Consider the following 23,181-nt stretch of genomic DNA (forward strand, 5'->3'; position numbering starts at 1 on the left):
TAATAAAATTCATACCTGAAAGTTAACCCTCATAAAATTCCTACCTGAAAGTTAACCCTTATAAGATTCCTACCTGAAAGTTACACCCTAATGAGATTCCTACCTGAAAGTTAACCCTTCCTACTTGAATATAACAATAATACGATAAATTCTATGTGTAATCTCTGTGCTAATAAAATAACTTGTTGTTGAGTCGGAATATTCCCTTCTTTACATGTTGTTTTTGCGTTGAATTCTTCTTGTCCAGATTCTAGAATTGTAAGCTATGTACAGGCTAGAAATGCGTTTATTTAGCTATGGTTTTATACCACAGGTAAGGGTCCACGAGAATGAGGCTTAATTAGAACAATGAGTCGTCAGTTATTTTAAGACATTGGCATTCATAAATGCAGAAAAGACATGTTTATTATACGACTTACACGCATATTTCATTCGATGTAATAACAATAATTGCTTGTATTGTTAATGTGTTGTTAAAATAAAAATACTAATACATGTTATTTGATATTTTCCTGTTTTAATATGTTTATACAAAAAAATTAAATTGTGTTTTCAGACGCGATTTATTCACCTTACATTTTTTTTTTCATTTACATTTTTAATTAAAGCAGTTTCGCATTTGAATTTTGACATAAATATCTGGTTGTTTTATAGCTCAATCCAATATAAAGTATGTTTTGCTAATTCTTGCATAAGATAAGTGAAACATATGTTAGAAATAAACCTGACTTTTATTTACTATATAAAGCAGCATCAACCTGCAAATTCAAACAATTGCAAGATGAAGTCAATCCAGATGATACTAGCAGTTTTTGTGATCGCCGCTCTGTGCGGAATAGGTAAGAGTACTTTGCTTTTTCCAATTTTAATGCCCCATTTATGGGTATTATGTTTCTGGTCTGTGGGTCCGTTCGTCCGTTCGTCCGTCTGTCCCGCTTCAGGTTAAAGTGTTTGGTCGAGGTAGTTTTTGGTGAAGTTGAAGTCCAATCAACTTGAAACTTAGTAGACGTGTTCCTTATGATATGATCTTTCTAATTTCAATGACAAATTTGATAATTTTTCTCATTTTCACGGCCCACTAAACATATAAAATGATAGTTCGGATGGGGCATCCGTGTACTATGAACACATTCTAGTTAAATATATTTTTCCAGTACTTTTTTCATTTTTGTAATGAAGTATAATACAACTATGTTTTAAATGTTCAACCATTGATAAGAGGACACGATTTTGATGAACAAATCGAAAGAGGAATTATATATCGTATTTGGTCACTAGCACACCGTGTAATGAATTTATCTTATCGACTATCTTCACATGTAGTATTTTGACCAACGGCCTACTAAAGTGATCAAGTCTTCAATACTTAATAAGTATTAAGATCCTACTTCCATTTGTCTATACAGAAAACAATGCCAACAGTAACAACTTTTTAGCTTTGAATTTGTTTTATGAATTTATTTCAATCGTTCATTACATGAATCAACTTTTTCGTCTGTTGAATCCTTTCAGATTTCCTTTTTTTTTGTTTTAAAAGGGAAGTAACTCCTTACTAACCCGTTATGGTTGCTAACCCTATATGGTAATTAACTATGTATTTTTTTAGAGCACCCTCTAAGAAATATATATAGTCACAACATGTAGTCCGTTAACCAATCATATCCCCATAAATTTATAGGAGGTAAGATACATGTAATTACAATAATCAGTCTTCTATATGTTTGATAGACTTTTGATATGCTATGTCTATTTCGTGTGCTGATAAATTACTGTCTCTCTTTTTTATACTTGCATTGCTTCTTTGATATACTCATATTTTTAGTCAACACCTTTGAATTGTTCTTAAGCTTAATCTGTAAGCAATTTAAATGCTACACAAATGGAGGATATTGGAAAAATTACAGTCGCTGCAAAGGAAACACTTTTGACAAAAAGCCTTCAAGCGACTGTTCAGGTGACGTAAATGTTTTCTACAAGTTAAGCAGCTATTCAGAAGTTTTCACATTTCAAAGTTGTAATTAATATTCAAGTGATGTTTTTGAAAAGATAAACATTATTTTTCTTTAAAACTGAAATTTTATTTTCATTTACTTTATCATTAAACATGTCTTAAATTTCTTCTAGTGACATCTTCCGACTCTGACAGTAGTGATTATGGTTACAAACGTAGAAGCGGATATTGCACGAATAAGGGTTGTCGATCAGGATATATTTATTATGGCAGAAATGGAGATTGCAAATATGGCAATAAGTTTTGGAGGTATAATTGCAACTCTTATGTAGGATGCTGTCTTCCGCGTGAGTATAAACATCTTTGTAAATCATCTGTTTACGAACATCAATTACAATAATAGATAATTAAGAATTACTTTTATATAAGTCATTATTAATTAACTACACTGTTATTGGACTTAATATGATGAAAACTGCCTATGCAATATAATGTGTAAACTAGGCCAATACAGAATAACTCGTCCAATACAGATTTTTTTCTGTATTGGCCGAGTTATTCTATATTGGCCGAGTTGACACAAGTGCAGGAATTCGGAACGTCTCTAGATTTTACATCGAAAGTCACGATAAACACAAACTGAAAGTAAACAGTTGTTTTGAAGACGCAGTTGTCATTTTTTTGATGGTGATCTTAAACATGCTGAAAATGTCAGTATGGCATACATTTCAGGCGAAAGACGGTCACATTCATTTAAAAGGTATTTTGAAAGCAGACGATAGAACTATTTCAGGTTTGGGGAACGAGTAGATTATCACAAAGTTCATTTCTTGACGACCTCATAATTTCACGATTGTACATATCGATTTTAAATTAGTTTCTGCATAACACATGCAATGGCAGTACCTTTCCAATTACTATTTATGTGTTGCGTCTAAATTTAAGTTGTAACACTTTATAGTGACTGAAAAGGGTTGAAAAATTCATCAGATGAGATAATGCTGAAGACACCTGGAAACAGCACCAGATCATTATGTATTGCATCTAATACAAAGAAACAAACTGAGATTTGGATAGTTCCACTTCAAGGTAAAAATATTTATCTCTTGAAATGATATTAAGAAAATATTGTAACACTGTAGTTAATTAATAAAGATATTATTACGTGTATTTCTGTATTGGCCTTGTTATTTGTCCTCGGCCAGCTGTATTGGCCTGAGGCGAAGCCTCGGACCAATAACAAGTCCAATACAGAAATACTTACGTAATAATATCAGATAACAGCTTATCCGACTTTGTTAATGATAGTAATATCACAAATTAAAATAAGAACTCGGAGGAAAATTAAAATCAGAAAGTCCGTTATCAAATATAAAAATCAAAACCTCAAACACATCAAACGAATGGATAACAACTGTCATATTTCTGTCTTGATACAGGTATTTTCTTATGTAGAAAATGGTGGATTAAACTTGGTTTTATAGCTAGCTAAACCTCTAACTTGTATGACAAACAAACAAACAAACAAATATTTATAAAGAAGCACAAAAAAAAAGGCATATAGACGACAAAATACATTAGCAAAAATGAAAGATAAGAATACAAAAATAATCATAGAACAATGATACAATGACGGGAAGTATAAGTATAGAGCCAAGTCATATGTTTCATAGAAGCACATAAAGGCATATAAATACATGAAACTATCTCCTCTATCATGTCGACGTGATAAAAAAAAAATTGTTCCGTGAACAATTGTATGATTGATTTTACTTTAGTCAATTCATTCCCTTAGTGTAAAACGTACTCTGAATTAATTTAAGTCACTGATAGGTCTTTTGTAGACGAAACAGCTTAACAAGAATGCTATCTAGAATGAGTTGATTATATATAATAATGCGTTTGTACAAATGTAAATGAATATAATGTATTTGTTGATTATATTCGTCCATCATATATATCTTATGTATTTCATATTTGGTTTTACAATGAAGGTTTAGGTAATGCTTTTGATTTTGTTTTCAAATATTAAAAGTAATCTTTTACAGTGTTTTCTTTATCTTTATTTTGTCTCATAGGTAACCCTAACAGCAAATATTACTGCACCAACAAATACGGATGTGGTGGAAATTATTATTATTATAACAACAATGGCTACTTTTATTATACTAAGAATGACTACTATAATTGCAAGTCTTACAAGGGATGCTGTCTTCGTAATGGTAAGTATCTATATGAAATAAAAATATGTTGCTTGACGTTGACTTACCTACTCGAGTCTTAATCCGTTGATAAAGGCAACGATAAATTAACTTTTAACTATGAAAATAAACCAATACAGTACTGTTAGTTATAGAATACCACGTCATGCCAAAATGTGACAAAATTCAAACAAAAATCATCGCCCTGATTTATGACAGAACAAGCAACGAAAAACATATATGGAAGAAAGCATTTTCAAAAAGAGATATTAGGAATAGGAAGCGAAAATACTTTCTTCCGTCGTTTATTTTTCATTTTCCCATGTTAAACAGAAATATTCAAATGTAGAAAGTAGAAAAAAAACAATTATTGCTGTTACTTTTGAATCTATTTAAGACAAGTTCTCTTAGAAAAGTTAGCTTCTGCATTATAATAAGATAATCCTTGATAACTTAAATCAGCAATCGCATCAAAGAAACAGTCGGTCTTATTACATTTATCAATATAAATTTGTATGAATCTTTGCTAAGTGTGGCCTAAAACTGGTAACAATACAGCAGCAAGTCTGCCGTTAAAGAAGCGTGCAACTGTTTTTCATATGAATACTTCCGGTTGAGTGTAATGGCGAAACGCTGTCAACTTTTATCTTAAAATTATGAATTTATATCTTGGAATTTCCAACTTCAATCTTGAACTTATCAACTTTAATGGTTGAATTTTGTACTTATAATCTTAGAATAATCAACTTTAATCTTGGAATGTCTGATTTTCATGTTGGAATTATAAACTTCAATATTGGAATTATCAACTTCAATATTGGAATTATCAACTACAATATTGGAATTGTCAACTTCAATCTTAGAATAATCAATTTTAAACATGCAATTCCAACTTTATTCCTGGAATTATTAACGTTGATCTTGGAAATGACTGACATTTTACCTGTAGTCAATGGTTAATTGTATTTCTCAATGTATACACAATCTACTTATGATCATTTTTGCGGCTAAATGTTTTATAAAATGTAAAGGAAAACGTTTATCTAAAGTTTTTCATAGCTTCACGTAGCCCAATTAATATCTGTAAAAAAGGGATGTAGCATCTATCAATAGGTAAACTTGAAGATTTAATCATATATGACATTACTTTTTAATGACATTCTATATTGATATGCATTGTTCTTTCATAACTATATTGATAAGGGGTATATGTTATACACCTTGTATCAATATGTTATTGGGAATCTTATATCAATGACCAGCTATTGTATTTTGATATTAAGTACAGAGTAAGACTGCAGGAACTAGTCAAACTTTGCCCTATAAAAAATTAAACAACGCAAATACAAGAACTTTGTTTAAGATCGGACATAATAAAATGGAACAAATCCATCTGATTTCGGCACATATACTACAAAACTGTTTCAATCTACATGTAGTACTGAAAACATATTCGATTGTTTTTTTGTGTCCAAGAAGTGATATTCATATTAAACTATATGTTCCCCTATTTCTCGCCAACTTGTTCTTTTATTCGTAAAAGCCAAACTTCATACAAGAGCTTCTTAGATGAATGAAAATAATTCATAATTATCCTAAATCTCTTGACCATTTAACTGTATGTCTTTCAACGACTTTGATAGGCTTTGTTGTGTGTTAATTTTTTGGTGTCTACGAGGGGTAAGGCGAGGGGGCGATCGAGGTTACGCTTCTTCAATGATGAAGTTGTTTAAAGTTTTTTTTTAATCTTCTTTTTTCCATACTTTTGAATATCCTGTATAGACTATTCTTTCTGCAGACTACTGATCAAATTGATTAAATATAATTTGCAACGATCATGTGCATTTACAAAAATTACGAATCAAAATTCGGTAATGCACGTAGAATTGAAATTGTCTAAATGAATATCAATTACTTATAAAGATATTTCTGCTCTGAGATTCATACAATTCACAAAACGAAATTGTATTTATCGAATTATAAAAAAACCAAAAAAACTTTCCATTCTTGCCAAAAGTAAATATTTTACTTTATCAGTACCGAATTTCTGGATTTTAAATACACGGAAACATCTCAAAATAATTTAAACAGAAACAGCAAAATTGAAAATAACAAACACATAATGAAATTAAATTTAACCATACACTTTAGAACTAGTCTTGTTTGTTTTACACCTTTTTTTTAATGTTTATTCTTTTTTTCAGTTTACTATAAAGGCTAAGCCTCTTTAGAGACATTTGGACAAGAAAACATCGAGAAGTGACGTCCAAATTCAATGATAATTTCAAATAAAATCATTAAGACAGAAATGTTGATTAAGGCACGTTTAATTGTTATTTTCTGTCTCTGTATGTTTGAAATAGTTAGCAAAGATACCAGGATTATAATTTAATACGTCAGACGCGCGTTTCGTCTACATACGACTCATTAGTGACGCTAAGATCAAAATAGTTATAAATCCAAACAAATACAAAGTTGAAGAGCATTGAAGAGCCAAAATTCCAAAAAGCCAAATACGGCTAAGGTAATCTATCCTTTGGATAAGAAAATCCTTAATTTTCCGAATAATTCAAAGATTTAAAAAAAAACTACAAATGCTATCCTGTCAGGCACATGTACCACAGAAATACACTTTGTTTAATATGTATTAAAGGCTACGTCTTTATGTAAAGTATATGATACATCCTGCTCACAAAACAAGAAACTAGAAAGCTCTATGACAACACGAACCAATCGCGACCAGTGGCAATGCAATATACCAAGTCATAAGTCTATATAATAAATCGAACTGACACCATTATTTATTTATCATCAACATCCGACTTCCGTTTTAAAAAAAAAACACAATACAAAAAAAGGAAAATTACAAAATCACCGTATTCCGAGGATTTTCAACCGGAAGTCCCTAATCAACTGTCAACACCAAAAGCTCATACACATCAAACTAATGAATAACAACTGCTATATTCCTTACTTGGTACAAGCATTTTCCCATGTAGAAAATGGTGGATCAAACCTGGCTTTATAGCTAGCCAAACACTCACTTGTATGAAAAGCACTGACAAGATTGCTGACTTTGAACATACAAGCAACAGGGAAAAAATACTCCTTCATATATTACAACTTTCTTTTTAATTACAATCAGTGTACCTACTATACCTGCAAATACTATACAAATCATCGACATCAAATTTGTACAGTTTGATTTTTTAACAAGAAGTAGATATTCAATTGTGAAGTGATACGTTTCTTTACCTGTCGACCTGTTATTGTATTGATAGGTTTTTTAATATACAAAAACTTACTTGGATAATACAGTTAGTCTCAACTTCATTAATTTTACAAACGGATATATGGAACATTTCTTGTCATTTAATCACCAATATTTGACCAAGTTTTGACATGTGATTCATACCAGTGAAATTGAAAATTAAGTGAATAAAGTTCAACAGCAGTATACGTGTATTAAACTCATTATTCGATGGAAAGAAAACAAATCGGTTTACAAATTAAAACGTAGGGAAACACATCAGTTATAAGGGAAAACATAGGAACATCAGGAACACTTAAGTGCAACAAAAAACCAAACGCAAACATACATAGAAATCAACTCTTTGATAGCAACTGCCATATTCTTGACTTGGTCTGATAGGACATTTTAAGAAAAATAATATTAATGTTGGATATTGAAAATAGCGAGACACGTCGTTTAGCAATGCAAGTTCACACTCGGTATAACAGTCATAATCAGGACGTAATATTATTGTACTTGATCTTCGCTTTACCATATTATCTCTCTTAATTGATTCAAAATGAATACATTTCAAATATGGAAAATAGCTTCCATTATCATATTTTTCAAGTTTGTTAGTCCGATTTTGCTGTAGTCCGATTTACGGACTCTGAATATATCATAGTCCGAGTTTTTTATGAACCGATATATCAGAGAGTCGTAGGTTTTAAAGGGGCACTAGCTGTCAAACTCATTTTAACAGATTTGACTCAAACATTCTTATATTAGATTTTTGACAATTTACACGGCAAGAGTCGATAATATGTAGCTCCGTTTCGTGTGTATTTAAATCTTGACGCCATCTACTCTTCTATCGAGTTTACCTCCGAAGACCTCTGGGGGTCATATAAGCGACATTAACTTAACTATTGATATAAGTTGAAAGCAAACCCGTGCCTTTTTTCAAGGTCTGTTTAATTTCATATCATCGATAAAAATATTTATTTTATTGTGTATCGAATCAGTCAATCAAATAATTTAACTCTGTTTTATTTTGAATGTTGACATTCTTTTCCTATAAATAACCGAACACGCCCAATTCATGCCTTATCGATCTCCAGCTAAGGGGATAAATTAAAATTTACATGTATAAGGATTCAATGACGTCAAATAATTTACTTGCGAGTAAATAATTCCTCAATAATGTTTGTTAGCTTAATTTGAAAACAATGATCCATAGTGGCGGCTAAATGCGAATTATTATTTCACTTTCATTAATAATTGAAAAAATACCAATCATACTTTAGACTTTTCATAAATCTCTTAACTAGTGCCTCTTTAGGTAGAAAAAACGTGCGTCACTAATGAGTCTTATGTACAAGAAACGCACGCCTAGCTTCCACAATATCGTGTAAGTGATTTTTCAGACAAGTAGCATACAATATTGAAATGATCAAATACAAAAAAAACGAATATCAGCATCTATCTTAGCCTTTTTACTCTCCAACCAACACCGAAACATGTTAAACAATCTCCATAACAATTATCGAACTTGTCAGTTTTCGTAACTTACATCTTTAATGTATCATATTCAGATTTTTACATGAATTGTCTGTGTTAACTGTAATAGAAATAACAGGCACGTGTTCCCATTAGCTCTTTGTGGTAACACAGGGCAAAATTGCGCATTCAAAATATTTATTGCGTTAACAGATCAAAGACGTTCAAAATTAAAGTTAAATCCTGGAATATCTTAATGCTAGAGGTCACGTGCGACTGGCTGTATGTCTCGTAATGTTTCTATCATTTCAATATTTCAATATATAGTTTACGTAAATCAGTACATGTGCTACAAAGCAGAAATCCATTCATCCTCTGTAACTATTAAATAACCCCAAAAAACAATACAAGTTAGTTCATTCTTATTAGTACCAACATTACGTCTCATTTCAGAACAAAAACAAAACAAAAACTATTCCAACAACATAGTTATTAAAAAAAAAACAAATGTTCCCCAAAAACATAAAAAGATTCAACCTAAAAATATGAGTAAGTCATCGGGATTTGAGATTTCCAGATATTTTGCATTGAAAAAGGCCTGAAAAGACGTTTGTTCTATAAATTTTGTTAACTTTTTGTTTAATTGATATAATATTTCTTGTATAGTTAAGTGAGAGGTTCAAAAGAGCTACTGAATTATTGTTTAGCTTTGAATTAAACATAATAAAAAAAAAACGATGTGCATGTCTTGTATTGAAAATATATTTGTTGAAAAGGGAATCATTACCTATGGGTTTTAATATGTAGTGCTTTTCCGAACAAGAAAGTGATGTTGTCAGAAAATACAATTTTGTAAAAAAAATAATAGCAATTATTGTCTATTATATAATGTATTTTAAGGGCTTTTTAAATTCTAAACACAGATAACGCATACTTAACTTTCTCATTGCCACAATGAGATTTGTTTTGCGGCATCTGCTGTACTACATATAATCATTTTATCAAAATAATGTGGATTAATATATATAAATAATGAATTAAACTGTGAAAAGAACAACAAATTTTTTCGGATTATCGGATGTATTTTCTTTATAAATAATGTATGCATTGATAACCATACGGTGCATCAGATTAAAAACAACCTTTTCCAAACCTTTAACGTTTTTCGTCCATCATTGTAACTCTCTGTCATCATATCAGCCAAATCTACGCCCCCAATAAATTTATTATACGAGCAAATCACAGCCGGTTTATCATTTTCTTGTGCTGCTTTAGAAAAAGAGGATATGATTCTAACTGGTTTTCGACCATTCCGTTCTTTATATGCACATAACAGAATTCTTCCTTGTCTAATATATAAAAAAGAAGATGTGGTATGATTGCCAATGAGACAACTATCCACAAAAGACCAAAATGACACAGACATTAACAACTATAGCCCATACCGCATAGTGAGCTATAAATGGCCCCGATAAGACATTGTAAAACAATTCAAACCAGAAAACTAACGGCCTTATTTATATAAAAACAGGATTCTTTATTGTGTTTGGCATTTGCCGATTAGCGCGTAATGTTCCAGTAAACAATGTTCTTTTTGCTAAAAGCTCTTTAGTTAGATTAATTGAGGAGAAAAAACTGTCAGTAAATAAATGATAAGCTTTGTCAAACAATCCTGCGGCATCTTACAGTTTGTTGACTACGTAAGCACCCTGTAATATTCTATGTGGTGTTGGGTCATATTGTCTGCCTTTGTAAACACTGATTTGACAAATATAGCCACTGACGGCCTCGGCTAATACCCAAAGTTTGACTCCAAATTTCGCCACTTTTGAAGGAATATATTGTATTATTGATGACCGGCCTTTAGATGCGATTACGCTTTCGTCAATACTTAGGTTCTGTTTTGGTTTGTAATATTGTTTCGACTGTCGATTAAAAAGATCAACGAAGCACTGAAATTTTGATGGAGGTGAATAATTATCGTCGTTCCGATTCGGTATTGTAGTATTATCTAGGAAATGGAGAAACAAAATTAAAATGCTCTGAAATAGATGGTTTACGTATGAGGCCCATGTTAAGTATTACAATGTTACATAAAGTTCAAATAAGGGATTCGGAAACAAGTGTGAAAAAACTTATATAAATCTGTCTACCTAAACTTACTTTTGCCCATGGGATTTTTAAAAAATATTTTTCATAAAAGTATTATCAAAAAAGAAAATAATATTTCTACGCATAGAGAAGCAAGAGGTCTCAAAATTGTCAATCAATCACTGTAAGACGTCGTACCCTTTAACTCAAAATCTTATGACGCGACGTAATTGTTAACGTCACTGACGGCAAATATTCTTGTGTACTTGTCAGGTAAAAATTCTCCTGTATGAAACCAAGATAATATATATATAAAGTGAAACCCTTATAAGATTCCTACCTAACAGTCAACCGTTATAAGATTTCTACCTGAAAGTTTACCCTTATAAGATTCCTACCTTACAGATTACCCTTATGAGATTTTGTCCTAAAAGTTTACCCTTATACGATTTGTTCCTGAAAAAAAAAGAAAACAACACGTTTAATAATTTATTGCATCCGAAGCGCTTTTCTGGAGTTACCTTCATCAGGAACGCTCAAATCCAAACATTTGAAATCCGAAGATAGATAAGTATCGAAAATCGTTGTAGAGCTATATGTCAAAAATAACTAAAATGAATAGCCAAATTCATCTAAAGTCAACTTTGCCTGAGGGAAAGTTAACCCATATAAAATTACTACCAACAAGTTAACCGTTATAAGATTCCTTCCTGAAAGTTTACCTATATCAGATTCATTTTTTAAAAGTTGACCCATATAAAATTCATACCCGAAAGTTTACCCTCATAAGATTACTACCTGAAAGTTACACCCTAATGAGATTCCTACCTGAAAGTTGCACCCTAATGAGATTCTTACCTGAAAGTTACACCCTAATGAGATTCCTACCTGAAAGTTTACCCTTATAAAATTCATACCTGAAAGTTAACCCTTATAAAATTCATACCTAAAAGTTAACCCTCATAAGATTCCTACCTGAAAGTTAACCCTAATAAGATTCCTACCTGAAAGTTACACCCTAATGAGATTCCCACCTGAAAGTTAACCCTTCCTACCTGAATATAACAATAATACGATAAATTCTATGTGTAATCTCTGTGCTAATAAAATAACTTGTTGTATAATCGGAATATTCCCTTCTTTGCATGTTGTTTTTGCGTTGAATTCTTCTTGTCCAGATTCTAGAATTTTAAGCTATGTACAAGTCTAGACATGCGTTTATTTAGCTATGGTTTTATACCACATGTCCACGAGAATGAGGCTTAATCAGAACAATGAGTCGTCAGTTATTTTAAGATATTGACATTTATAAGTGCAGAAAATGCATGTTTTTACGACTTTCACGCATATTTCATTCGATGTAATAATAATAATTGCTTGTATTGTTAATGTATTGTAAAAATAAAAATACTAATACATGTTATTTAATATTTTCCTGTTTTAATATGTTTATACAAAAAAAATAAATTGTGTTTTCAGACGCGATTTATTCACCTTACATTTTTTTTTCATTTAAATTTTTAATTAAAGCAGTTTCGCATTTGAATTTTGACATGAATATCTGGTTGTTTTATAGGTTAATCCAATATAAAGTATGTTTTGCTAATTCTTGCATAAGATAAGTGAAACATATGTTAGAAATAAACCTGGCTTTTATTTACTATATAAAGCAGCATCAACCTGCAAATTCAAACAATTGCAAGATGAAGTCAATCCAGATGATACTAGCAGTTTTTGTGATCGCCGCTCTGTGCGGAATAGGTAAGAGTACTTTGCTTTTTCCAATTTTAATGCCCCATTTATGGGTATTATGTTTCTGGTCTGTGCGTCCGTTCGTCCGTTCGTCCGTCTGTCCCGCTTCAGGTTAAAGTGTTTGGTCGATGTAGTTTTTGGTGAAGTTGAAGTCCAATCAACTTGAAACTTAGTACACGTGTTCCTTATGATATGATCTTTCTAATTTCAATGACAAATTTGATAATTTTTCTCTTTTTCACGGCCTACTGAACATATAAAATGATAGTGCGGATGGGGCATCCGTGTACTATGAACACATTCTAGTTAAATATATTTTTCCAGTACTTTTTTCATTTTTGTAATGAAGTATAATACAACTATGTTTTAAATAACTACAACCATTGATAAGAGGACACGATTTTGATGAACAAATCGAAAGAGGAAATATATATCGTATTTGGTCACTAGCACACCGTGTAAAGAATTTATCTAATCGACTATCTTCACATGTAGTATTTTGACCAACGGCCTACTAAAGTGATCAAGTCTTCAATACTTAATAAGTATTAAGATCCTACTTCCATTTGTCTATACAGAAAACAATGCCAACAGTAACAACTTTTTAGCTTTAAATTTGTTTTATGAATTTATTTCAATCGTTCATTACATGAATCAACTTCTTCGTCTGTTGAATCCTTTTAGATTTCCATTTTTTGTTTTGAAAGGGAAGTAACTCCGTTATGCGAACAATTACAACTTTTAAGCTTCAGTTATGTCTTACAAACTTATTTCAAACTTTCATCACCAATTTCTTCGTCTGTTGAATCCTTTCAGATTTTTCCTCTACACAGTTTTGTTTTTTTATAACGGGTTGTAGGAAGTGTTTTGTTTAAAAGGGAAGTAACTCCTTACTAACCCGTTATGGTTGCTAACCCTATATGGTAATTAACTATGTATTTTTTTAGAGCACCCTCTAAGAAATATATATAGTCGACACATGTAGTCCGTTAACCAATCATATCCACATAAATTTATAGGAGGTAAGATACATGTAATTACAATAATCAGTCTTCTATATGTTTGATAGACTTTTGATATGCTATGTCTATTTCGTGTGCTGATAAATTACTGTCTCTCTTTTTTATACTTGCATTGCTCCTTTGATATATTCATATTTTTAGTCATCACCTTTGAATTGTTCTTAAGCTTAATCTGTAAGCAATTTAAATGCTACACAAAGGGAGGATATTGGAAAAATTACAGTCGCTGCAAAGGAAACTCTTTTGAAAAAAGTCTTCAAGCGACTGTTCAGGTGACGTAAATGTTTTCTCCAAGTTAAGCAGCTATACAGAAGTTTTCCCATTTCAAAGTTGTAATTAATATTCAAGTGATGTTTTTTAAAAGATAAACATTGTTTTTCTTTAAAACTGAAATTTAATTTTCATTTACTTTATCATTAAACATGTCTTAAATTTCTTCTAGTGACATCTTCCGACTTTGACAGTAGTGATTATGGTTACAAACGTAGAAACGGATATTGCACGAATAAGGGTTGTCGATCAGGATATATTTATTATGGCAGAAATGGAGATTGCAAATATGGCAATAAGTTTTGGAGGTATAATTGCAACTCTTATGTAGGATGCTGTCTTCCGCGTGAGTATAAACATCTTTGTAAATAATAATAGATAATAAAGAATTACTTTTATATAAGTCATTATTCAATCTGAAGAAGAAACCTTTAAGAACAGACACAAGACATACTATCAATAACAGCTTATCCGACTTTGTTAATGATACAATAAAGAAGTAAAATCACAAATTAAAATAAGAACTCGGAGGAAAATTAAAATCAGAAAGTCCGTTATCAAATATAAAAATCAAAACCTCAAACACATCAAACGAATGGATAACAACTGTCATATTTCTGTCTTGATACAGGTATTTTCTTATGTAGAAAATGGTGGATTAAACTTGGTTTTATAGCTAGCTAAACCTCTAACTTGTATGACAGACAAACAAACAAACAAATATTTATAAAGAAGCACAAAAAAGGCATATAGACGACAAAATACATTAGCAAAAATGAAAGATAAGAATACAAAAATAATCATAGAACAATGACACAATGACGGGAAGTATAAGTATAGAGCCAAGTCATATGTTTCATAGAAGCACATAAAAGCATATAAATACATGAAACTATCTCCTCTATCATGTCGACGTGATAAAAAAAAATTTGTTCCGTGAACAATTGTATGATTGATTTTGCTTTAGTCAATTCATTCCCTTAGTGTAAAACGTACTCTGAATGAATTTATGTTACTGATTAACAGCTTAACAAGAATTTTATTTAGAATGAGTTGATTATATTGATATATAATAATGCGTTTGTACAAATGTAAATGAATATAATGTATTTGTTGATTATATTCGTCCATCATATATATATATATATCTTATATATTTCCTATTTGGTTTTACAATGAAGGTTTAGGCAATGCTTTTGATTTTGTTTTCAAATATTAAAAGTAATCTTTTACAGTGTTTTCTTTATCTTGATTTTGTCTCATAGGTAATCCTAACAGCAAATATTACTGCACCAACAAATACGGATGTGGTGGAAATTATTATTATTATAACAACAATGGCTACTTTTATTATACTAAGAATGACTACTATAATTGCAAGTCTTACAAGGGATGCTGTCTTCGTAATGGTAAGTATCTATATGAAATAAAAATATGTTGCTTGACGTTGACTTACCTTCTCGAGTCTTAATCCGTTGATAAAGGCAACAATAAATGAACTTTTAACTATGAAAAAAACAATACAGTACTGTTAGCTATAGAATACCACGTCATGCCAAAATGTGACAAAATTCAAAAAAAATCATTGCCCTGATTTATGACAGAACAAGCAACGAAAAGTATATATGCCAGACAGCAGAAACACGACCGTCCAAAAAAAGATATTAGGAATAGGAAGCGAAAATACTTTCTTCCGTTGTTTATTTTTTATTTTTCAATGTAGAAAGTAGGAAAAACAATTATTGCTGTTACTTTTGAATCTATTTAAGGCAAGTTCTCTTAGAAAAGTTAGCTTCTGCATTATAATAAGATAATCCTTGATAACTTAAATCAGCAATCGCATCAAAGAAACAGTCAGTCTTATTACATTTATCAATATAAATTTGTATGGATCTTTGCTAAGTGTGGCCTAAAACTGGTAACAATATAGCAGCAAGTCTGCCGTTAAAGAAGCGTGCAACTGTTTTTCATATGAATACTTCCGGTTGAGGGTAATTGCGAAACGCTGTCAACTTTTATCTTAAAATTATGAATTTATGTCTTGGAATTTCCAACTTCAATCTTGAAATTATCAACTTTAAGGGTTGAATTTTGTACTTATAATCTACGAATAATCAACTTTAATCTTGGAATGTCTGATTTTCATGTTGGAATTATAAACTTAAATATTTGAATTATCAACTTCAATATTGGAATTATCAACTACAATATTGAAATTATCAACTTCAATCTTAGAATAATCAATTTTAAACATGGAATTCCAACTTTATTCCTGGAATTATTAACGTTGATCATGGAAATGCTGACATTTTACTTGTAGTCAATGGTTAATTGTATTTCTCAATGTATACACAATCTACTTATGATCATTTTCGCGGCTAAATGTTTGGTTAAATGTAAAGGAAAACGTATATGTAAATTTTTTCATAGCTTCACGTAGGCCAATTAATATCTGTTATAGGTAAACGTGAAGATTTTATCATGTATGACACTACTTTTTAATGACATTCTATATTGATATGCATTGTTCTTTCATAACTATATTGATAAGGGGTATATGTTATACACCTTGTATCAATATGTTATTGGGAATCTTATACCAATGACCAGTTATTGTATTTTGATATTAAGTTCATAGTAAGACTGCATGAATTAGTCAAACTTTGCTCTATAAAAAATTAAACAACGCAAATACAAGAACTTTGTTTAAGATCGGACATATCATAAGTTGGAACAAATCCATCTGATTTTAACACACATACTACAAAACTTTCAATCTAGTACTGAAAACATATTCGATTGTTTTTTTGTGTCCAAGAAGTGATATTCATATTAAACTATATGTTCCTCTATTTCTCGCAAACTTGTTCTTTTATTCGTAAAAGCCAAACTTCATACAAGAGCTTCTTAGATGAATGAAAATAATTCATAATTATCCTAAATCTCTTGACCATTTACCTGTTTGTCTTTCAACGACTTTGATAGGCTTTTTGTGTGTTAATTTTTTTGTGTCTACGAGGGATAAGGCGAGGGGGCGATCGAGGTTACGCTTCTTCAATGATGAAGTTGTTTAAAGTTTTTTTTTAATCTTCTTTTTTCCATACTTTTGAATATCCTGTATAGACTATTCTTTCTGCAGTCTACTGATAAAATTGATTAAATATAATTTGCAACGATCATGTGCATTTACAAAAATTACGAATCAAAATTCGGTAATGCACGTAGAATTGAAATTGTCTAAATGAATAGCAATTACTTATAAAGATATTTCTGCTCTGAGATTCATACAATTCACAAAACGAAATTGTATTGATCGAATTAAAAAAAAACAACAAAAAAACTTTCCATTCTTGCCAAAAGTAAATATTTTGCTTTATCAGTACCGAATTTCTGGATTTTAAATACACGGAAACATCTCAAAATAATTTAAACAGAAACAGCAAAATTTAAAATAACAAGTACATAATGAAATTAAATTTAACCATACACTTTAGAAATAGTCTTGTTTGTTTTACACCTTTTTCTTAATGTTTATTCTATTTTTCAGTTTACTATAAAGGCTAAGCCTCTTTTGAGACATTTGGACAAGAAAACATCGAAAAGTGACGTCCAAATTCAATGATAATTTCAAATAAAATCATTAAGACAGAAATGTTGGTGTAGGCACGTTTTATTGTTATTTTCTGTTTCTGTATGTTTGAAATAGTTAGCAAAGATACCAGGATTATAATTTAATACGCCAGACGCGCGTTTCGTCTACATTCGACTCATCAGTGACGCTCAGATCAAAATAGTTATAAATCCAAACAAGTACAAAGTTGAAGAGCATTGAGGAGCCAAAATTCCAAAAAGCCAAATACGGCTAAGGTAATCTATCCTTGGGATAAGAAAATCCTTAATTTTCCGTATAATTCAAAGATGTAAAAAAAACAAACTACAAATGCTATCCTGTCAGGCACATGTACCACAGAAATACACTTTGTTTAATATGTATTAAAGGATACGTCTATATGTAAAGTATTTGATACATCCTGCTCACAAAACAAGAAACTAGAAAGCTCTATGACAACACGAACCAAACGCGACCAGTGGCAATGCAATATACCAAGTCATAAGTCTATATAATAAATCGAACTGACACCATTATTTATTTATCATCAACATCCGACTTCCGTTTTTAAAAAAAAACACGATACAAAAAAAGGAAAATTACAAAATCACCGTATTCCGAGGATTTTCAACCGGAAGTCCCTAATTAAATGTCAACACCAAAAGCTCATACACATCAAACTAATGAATAACAACTGATATATTCCTTACTTGGTACAAGCATTTTCCCATTTAGAAAATGGTGGATCAAACCTGGCTTTATAGCTAGCCAAACATTTACTTGTATGAAAAGCACTGACAAGATTGCTGACTTTGAACATACAAGCAACAGTGAAAAAAATACTCCTCCATATATTACAACTTTCTTTTTAATTACAATCAGTGTACTTACTATACCTGCAAATACTATACAAATCATCGACATGAAATTTGTAGTTTGATTTTTTAACAAGAAGTAGATATTCAGGTGTGAAGTGATACGTTTCTTTACCTATCGACCTGTTATTGTATTGATAGGTTTTTTAATATACAAAAACTGACTTGGATAATACAGTTAGTCTCAACTTCATTAATTTTACATACGGATATATTGAACATTTCTTGTCATTTAATCACCCATATTTGACCAAGTTTTGACATGTGATTCATACCAGTGAAATTGAAAATTAAGTGAATAAAGTTCAACAGCAGTATACGTGTATTAAACTCATTATTCGATGGAAAGAAAACAAATCGGTTTACAAATTAAAACGTAGGGAAACACATCAGTTATAAGGGGAAAACATAGGAACATCAGGAACACTTAAGTGCAACAAAAAACCAAACGCAAACATACATAGAAATGAACTCTTTGATAGCAACTGCCATATTCTTGACTTGGTCTGATAAGACATTTTAAGAAAAAAATGGTGGGTATACCTGGCTTAAAGGGTCGTTAAATCTCCCGCTTATAAGACAATGTTAAAACAATACCATTCCAAACAATTGTCATAACAATTGTGGTATTGAAAGACAATTTGATGATTATTTCGCTACAAACGATCAGATATAACACATTATTCAACCAAAACCATAACAGAAACACCAAAAAAAAAAAAAAAAAAAAAAAAAAAACACATTAATGTTGGATATTCAAAATAGCGAGACACGTCGTTTAGCAATGCAAGTTCACACTCGGTATAACAGTCATAATCAGGACGTTGTATTATTGTACTTGATCTTCGCTTTACCATATTATCTCTAATAATTGATTCAAAATGAATACATTTCAAATATCGAAAATAGCTTCCATTATCATACTTTTCAAGTTTGTTAGTCCGATTTTGCTGTAGTCCGATTTACGGACGCTGAATATATCATAGTCCGAGTTTTTTATGAACCGATATATCAGAGAGTCGTGGGTTTTAAAGGGGCACTAGCTGTCAAACTCATTTTAACAGATTTGACTCAAACATTGTGTAGTATCCGGAGGGTTAGTTTTAGGTCATCAGACAGACCATCTAGAGATGTCCGAAGAACTTCCCAGAAACCATCCTCTTCCGGTTGAAACTTAATGGCTATACAGCAGACGAATTCACTAGAAGAGCAATGGGCCGTTCCTGACTGCAGGAACGACCATTCAAGGTATATATTGATCTTGTATATACTCGGGATCACAACATTGGCGCTGCGAGCACTTATTTGCGTGGAGCATTGCAATTAAGGGCTCATTTTGTGATTTGAGGCGACGTTCGCTTCGACAGTGTTTCCAGCGGAAAAGGATTCGGGGGAAACCTTTGCCGATCGTTTTTGTTGTGTAATACTCTGGTAGAGAATATTACATAACATTTCAGGGGTTTTGCAGCGCGGTAGAACCCCTGATTTTTGCGTATTATTGAGTATTTTTTATGTTTTTGCCGTGCAGGTAGTGTACGGCAAAAAATAGTAAGACAGGAGGGGAAAGGTGATTTGGTTTATTCCAGCGCGGGAATAAGTCATTTCAGGCACTCGTGGCACTCGTGTAGTATTTTGGAGGAATACTTCAGGTTGTTTAGGAGAAAGGATTGTGCAAGTAGACGTCAGGTTACCTTGCTGACCCTGAAGGGACAGCTGGGTACCAGTCACCGGTAACTGCAGACCAGAAGGACGGGTTACCAGTCGACAAGTTATTGTTTTGTTTACTTCTGATAACCGCAGACCAGAAGGACGGGTTACCAGTCGTATTGTTATTGTTATTGTTTTGTTTACTTGTGTTAACCGCAGACCAGAAGGACGGGTTACCAGTCTTTGTGTTATTGTTTTGTTTACTTTTGTTAACCGCAGACCAGAAGGACGGGTTACCCGAAGCAGTAGTATTTGTGTTATTAAATAAATAAATTGTGGTATTGAGTGTGTTGTTTGTTGTTGTTTATTCTTTAAATAAAAAAAAACTTTGTTATAAATTGTTGTTCAGTGATTTACAGTTACAAATGTCGGTTGTAAACCTAAACACTTGTAGCTTTCGAGAGTTACTCCAGCTCCCAGGTATAGGCATAAAAACTGGGGAGCAAATAATGGACATTAGGGAGGGCAAGGGCTTTGTGACAGAGTCAGACTTGTCCACTATCTCCCACCTACGAGTAACAAGGGGCCTCTTATCCAGGTTGGACTTCAGCCCAAATGGAGGTAGCCAAAATATTGGGCCACCACCTCAGGCCCAAGGCAGGCATGGTGAGATGTTAGACAGGGGACACATTGCCCCACAGGGCACACTCTCCCAAGTACAAGGCCAATCTGCATTTAGGCAAGAAGCATGGCACCAGGGGCAAAGTCCCGGGCCCTTGGAAGGGCACAGCCAGATGGACTCTGCCTTTCTTGAATATAGTTCATATCCCGGTGATGCTAATGCTAGACCTGAACCCACAGGGAATTGGGATGGGGGCTACAGTGAACAGTTACAGAAAAAAGAGTGGAGTCACCATGTTATTGGTGACCCAAACCAAGGTAGTCCCCCTCACCACATGTACAGGGGTAGTATTTGGAACAAGCCGTATTGTCCAGGTAAAGACAGTGCGTGGGACAAACTTACCCCAAACTATTGGGGCACACCTTCACACCCCATGGGTCACGCAAGCAACTATGCAGGTCAGGGGTCAGCACCCTGTACCCAACCAGCTTACACTGGTGGGGGACAGAATGAAATGGCCTGCAGTAAGTATGGCAAGAGGCAAGACAATAGGGGTGCGGACACAAGGCAGAATTTATCTCATGACTATGGGGATAGGCAACCCAAGAACCAGTATAATCAAGGGTATACAGCGGTGCCCCCACAAGGGGTCACCGCAGGGGTGGGCTATGGACAACAGGCCTACCCAGTACCATATAATGAGGATAGGCCTATAGAAAACACAAGGGGACCTGACAACAGGGGTGGGCTACGAGGAACTTTAGGTGGCATCTCTAAAGTTACCAATGCCCCAAAAAATATTAAGTATGACGGGATGGGCAACTGGCAGGCCTTTTTCACAAAATTTGCAAGGTATGCGGAAGTTTGTGAATGGGGTCCCCAGAAATGCAAGGACCAACTTTGCTGGTGTCTTGAGGGAAAAGCCAGTGAATATTATGCCCTCATAACAGAAAGAGACAGGGAGGTGAGTTATAGGGAGCTTGTGGAGAAGCTTCACAAGCGGTTTGGTTTCAAGGCGCTCCCTGAGACTGCCCAGGTCCAGTTTAACAATGCCTGGCAAGCCCCTGAGGAGTCTCTCGAGGACTGGGCTGATCGGGTGTTGTCCTTGGCCACCAGGGCATTTAGAAACCTTCCTGACGATTACATGTACGAGCAAGCCGTAATGCGACTGTGCCAGGGCATTGAAAACAAACAGTTGGGAGTGCAAATCTCTAACCTTCAGCCCCAAAGTATTGAGCAGGCCATAGATAAAATACGGCTATTCCAACATAACACACAGGCAATATATGGTAAGCCAAATAGGCGTGAGGTTAGACAGGTAACTAATGGGCAGTATGGAGACCACCATGAGGCCTTCCGTGAGTATCAGGGGCCCCATGTAAGGGATACCATGGCCCTTGAGAGGGCCCCAGTCAGTACATGGAAAGTGGAGTTAGAAAAGTCTGATAAGAAGTTTGAAAACAAACTTGGTCAAGTCCATGAAAAATTCGACAATATGATGGACCAATTCAAGCAACTCCTCACAAGCCCCATTGCAGGAAGCTGCTTACCTGGCAGACAGACAGGGACAGAAAGTTGCCACCACTGTGGGGAGAGGGGCCATTCCAAAATGAAATGCCCAAATGGAGGTAAGTCCGTTTCAGGAGGTCCCTCCACTGATAGAGGGCCTCCATGGGAGGGAGTGTGCTACCATTGTCTTAAGCCGGGGCATGTTAAGAAGGACTGTCTGGATTTACAGGAGAAGAATAGAACTGTTAGCTCCACAATTCAGTCACGCAGAACAGAAACAGCACCATTAAACTTAAACGGGACTACTCAGGAGGCCGGAGTGAGTCCCCGCAAATGAAGTTAGGCCTCTCAGTAGTTGAGTCTGTACCCCAAGGCAGAGTAGCGGAGGCAGCTATAGTGGGCCCAGGGGTAGGTGCCAGGGACAGAGAGGGGAACAGAGAACCTAGAGTGTTGGTGAAGGTTAGAGCAGAGATGGAATCAGAGCAGTGCTCCAATTCTGACAAAGAGGCAACTCCTTCAGGCGGATTGGACTGCTACCTATTAAAATGTCTCTGGAACATATTGGGGCATGGTGCACCGGAGTTGGACCACAGCCTTCTCCCAGGTGGGTATTTGTTGGTTGAGGAAATCGTTAAAAGGGACCCAGGCTTTGACGGGTACTCCTTACCTGATATTCATAAACTGATCAAGGTTGATGTGGACAGAAGGTTCACTTTGATTAAGGACTCCGACAGTGGTTGTTGGAAAATAAGGGCCAACCAGGGGTATTCCTTGATGGTGGATACCCCAGCCATACCATTAGAAGAGAAATGTGAGGTGCCCCAAGGCAACTTATTTACTGCAGCATTGCTCACAGGCGACCAGGAGGGTTCAGTAGCCAATATTATGAGGGAACCATA

General features: G+C 33.4%; 1 long non-coding RNA gene across 2 annotated transcripts; it reads left to right on the forward strand.

Moving 5' to 3' along the window:
- The first annotated feature begins 2,481 nt into the window (after positions 1-2,481).
- On the forward strand, positions 2,482-6,461 carry LOC143062096 (uncharacterized). 2 transcript variants are annotated; one of them, XR_012974544.1, is made up of 3 exons: positions 2,482-3,040; positions 4,030-4,173; positions 6,357-6,461. It is a non-coding gene; the product is annotated as an uncharacterized LOC143062096 (long non-coding RNA). The 2 variants fall into 2 exon arrangements; XR_012974543.1 differs by having other exon boundaries at positions 2,482-2,711.
- The last annotated feature ends 16,720 nt before the right edge of the window (positions 6,462-23,181 follow it).

This window comes from Mytilus galloprovincialis, chromosome 2, assembly GCF_965363235.1.
Source record: "Mytilus galloprovincialis chromosome 2, xbMytGall1.hap1.1, whole genome shotgun sequence".
Taxonomy (NCBI): Eukaryota; Metazoa; Mollusca; class Bivalvia; order Mytilida; family Mytilidae; genus Mytilus; species Mytilus galloprovincialis.